This window comes from Cricetulus griseus, chromosome 5 (genome assembly GCF_003668045.3).
Source record: "Cricetulus griseus strain 17A/GY chromosome 5, alternate assembly CriGri-PICRH-1.0, whole genome shotgun sequence".
Taxonomy (NCBI): domain Eukaryota; kingdom Metazoa; phylum Chordata; class Mammalia; order Rodentia; family Cricetidae; genus Cricetulus; species Cricetulus griseus.
In genome coordinates, this window is record NC_048598.1 from 78,513,330 (window position 1) to 78,517,438 (window position 4,109).

At 45.6% G+C, this 4,109-nt stretch overlaps 1 pseudogene; it reads right to left on the minus strand.

Annotated features, from left to right (window-relative positions):
- Positions 1-551: 551 nt before the first annotated feature.
- On the minus strand, positions 552-1,795 carry LOC100772791 (annotated as a pseudogene).
- Positions 1,796-4,109: the final 2,314 nt, after the last annotated feature.

Sequence of the window (4,109 nt, forward strand, 5' to 3'; positions counted from 1 at the left end):
GTGAGAAGGGAGCCTACATATAGATGTGGTTCCATTATCCAGCCAGACTAGGGGGCAGAGAAGTTGGGTTCAGTAATAAATAAATAAATAATAAATTTGAATTGGGCAGAAGATGAGGTGAAAGTCTTTCAAAGCTTAGACTTGGGGGAGGCCCTGTGGGAGGAGGAAGTGGTGGGGACATGAACAGTGGGAAGGGGTGCTTACTGGAGGCCAGTAGTGAACTGCATGGTCAGCTTATATGGACTATCGGGAGCAGTGGCCTGGCCAGGCTTAGCTGTTCCAGGACCTAGATGGTGAGCATAGGCTCCCCTCTTTCCTCCTGGCACTCGGTCAAGAGACAGAGTAGTTAGATAGATAGTGGTAGATTAAAATGTCATGATTAAAAGCAGATCAGGTATCTAGAATTTTCAGATTAAAAAAAAAATCAAGCAATCATGCCAAAATGTAGCTTTGTGGTACCTCTGTTAACCTTGGCTGTGATATGAGCTGTCCCTATACCTGCCCTGTCCCTATAGCAGTCTGGGAGTCAGTCCAGCACTACTGGGCTGGGCCTAGGCCGGATGGCTGGGCAAAGGAGAGGTGTGCTGGAGATGGGGCACTAGTTGGGGCCACGATTTCCGAAGATAGCACTGTGCCAGCATGGCTATGTCCAAGGAAGTCATGGGCTGTGCATCATGGTCCAGCTGTCACACTGGTGGCAACTACCAAACAGCCACTTGGGCACCCATGTTTGTGCCTCGTGGATGGAGCTTTTCTCTTCAGCAAGTACCAGTTGATGTCACATGTAGTTCTCAACTCATACTGGGAGCATTCCTCTGTTACCTTTGCCTCCTTGGAGCTGTCAGAGTTGCTCAGGTGGTCGTCAATGTCAGGAACAGGAATGTAATAGGGACAGGAATGTAAAGGCCCACTCAGAGAGGACAGGGACTGCCAAGACGCAATGATGGCACTGAAGGCCTCTAGGACATCCGCAGCAGCCAGGTGTTGCTGAGGGTCAAGGGCCAGCAGTTTCCAAATAAGACACATTGTGTTCTCAGAGACCCTCCATTCCTCAGGGATGGTAGATCTGCAGCCTTGATCTCACAGAAAAGCTCCTGTGGGATGCTGTCATAGAAAGGGAACAGGCTGTAGAGCATGGTGAAGAGAACTACACTCAGGACCCACATATTCACTAGACTTGCCCTGGTATGGACATTGGGACTGATATAGACAGGACTCCTCCTTTGGCCATTCAGCAGGTCCCTCTCACTCATAAGGTGTTTCTCAAGGCAGAAGTTGGTGATGGTTATCTGATGGGTCCTTTTATTAAGCACCATGTTCCCAAGCTTCAGGTCTCTGTGCACTGTGTTTTTCTGGTGCAGGGCTTCCACCACTCCGACCACATCGTAGAAAACGACCACGGTCTCCCACTCACTGAGCATCTTTTCCTTGATGACATAGTGCTATAGGCTGATGATGTTGGAATTCTTGTCACTGAAGTCAAGTGCACAGAGGCAGTCAAGGAGGAGGCAGATGCCTCATCTTCTTCACCATCCAACTGGACTCTGTGTCCTCGACCACTTCACAGGTGCCGTCCTGGATAAGCCCAGAGTGGTGTACCACACCGTCCTGTGTGTGCAGCAGGGAAAGCAGCAAAGTACTCGGTGTGCAGCAGTGTCTTGCCCTGCTTTTCCTCTTGGCTCTCTATTCTTTGGTCCCCTCTCTCCTCAAGGGTGAGAATCTTCAACTGATAGAAGTCATCCACGCCATCTTTCCTTGCCAAGTACTGCACAATGCAGAACCACACACATACCATACACATAACAATTAGTCCTAGAATACACTTAAATGACTCTGTACAACTGTTAAAGGTGAATAAAGTATATAGCAAATGACATTATGTGAGTTTAAGTAGTGAAGACATTTACATATATTTGCATACTGGTATAAATTCCCCCAAGTAATTCCACAGAATTTTATGTACTCTCCATTCTATTTTTAACATGGTGGATAAAATGGTCTCAATGTATGGACTTTGATGCACAGACAACAATGTTGTGAAAGAAACATCCTTATTGGAAATGTTTTGTCTTCCTACTCTGACTTGATTGTTTTAACATTTAATCACTGGAGTTGATTATTCATTGTCTTACAACTCTCTCAGTTTGCATTCTGCCCACATTATATCTGGCTACAAAGGAGATCAATAGTATGTCAGGTATGAATAGATGAAGCAGAGAGTGGCATGGGAAATGGCCTGCCTCAGGGTCCAGAGTGGTCATAGTTTTCAGTTGCTTTTTCCATATTAGTAAAGGATTAGTGTCTCTGTGAGCTCCTCTTAATGCTTTCCAGTTGATACAATCCCCACTTGGGTTTAGGCTAATGTGGCTTATCTCTGGTTCTCAACAACAAAGGGCTTTGCCTCTGTTCTTGGTGACTATCATGGGTTGGTTTAATGTCAACTTGCCACAAATTAGAATCACCTGAGTAGGGAGAGTCATTTGAAGAGGTGTGCAGATTGCCTTGATGAATATGGCAAAACATCTCTGGACTGTGGCAGCACCTTCTGATGGCAGTCCACATACAAAGGGCATGGCAGGAAGAAGATGACCTCAGCTTTGGCTTGCTTGGCCTCCCCTCTGGTGATGGTTTGCTCTATTGTTGTTGTTGTTGTTGCTGCTGCTGCTTCCTTCACTGATACCAGAGCAAGTGTTTTCTAGCTTTCATCATGGATTAGGTACCAGTGCTGTCCAGGAGCTTTGCAGGCTTCTGGAACCAGATTGGAACTGCTAAGACACCCAGCCTGTGGACTGAGAAACTATAAGTTGTCACTTCTGTCTCCTTGTCAGAAACCACTATTGAGCGACTATGCCAACTGTGAGGATCCCAGTCTTCAGGACTGAGTAACTACCAGGTTTCATCTCTCAGATTTAATAATGTGATCTGCTGTTGCCACCATTTTAAAACTGACTTAATAAACATACACACACACAAACACACACGAAAACACACTCCATAGTTCTGTTCCTCTGGAGAACCCTAACTAATTCAGCGATTAGTTAATATTTCCATACTAGTTACTATCCCTCTGAAATCCTTGGTAAGACCCCATATATTGATCTATGATGTTCCCAGGTGGTTCAGCAAGCACTTAGCACTTTCATGACATATGCAGCCATACCAGTGCTCACGAGGACCCCCCAGGAGGCCTGGGATCCTCCTGCATTTTCTAGGAGACACATGATCCATCTTCCAGGCTGTGTCTAGAAGAGCAAGAGAGTGTCTTCCAGTGCCGGATTTCTACTCACTTCTAAACTTACCAGAGAAATCTCTATTAAAATCCATCTCTTGAGGGTTGGTGTCGTATTTCATCTTTCTCTGTCTTGCCTGCCCAGTGTCTGGAACTGCAAAGGCCAAAAGACATTTCTTCCCGTGGGCACAGAACTTGTCTTACCACAGACATCTCTATGTCTCATAACTGTGGCTAACACTGTGGCCAGAAGTGCAAGCTTAGGTCTTACTATAAAAAAGGCTGCATTTTTTTTTTCCTTTTACTTACACAATCTTCCCAAATACTCACAGGGAACCAGATTTTCAATGGACTGTTCCATAAAATATCTCAGGAGGTTTTCAAAGTTGAACAAGATTCTTTTTAATACAGCCTGTCTCCAAAGAACAGAAGAGTCCATGTGGGTGGTGGGAAGCCTCATCCTTCTCAGATATTCTTCTAGGAGGCAATCTTGAGTGTTGCTGAATGCAGGATACATAAGCTTTGATTTCCCTTCCAAATGCACAGAGGAGAGAGATGACTTTCAAAGGTTCTCTGAGCAGGGTGACTGGAGTGGTAAATACTGGAGTGGTAAATACTGGACAGGCAAGAAGCCAAGACCCAAGCTGCTTTCCATATTCCTGGGGCCTGATTGCAGGATATCCACCTTCATGTCACATTGTGCGTCATTAGGAAGGCTGTTAGCACCAGGGAACAGCAGAGTCTGGAGGAAGAGACGAAACTGGAAACAGAGATCAGCATATGTCATTGGCATATAAGCCTGTGGGAATCTAGCTTTGGATGGCTGTGATCTAAAAGGGTCCAAACGTTTGAGAAATTAAAGGAGCAGACACAATGAACA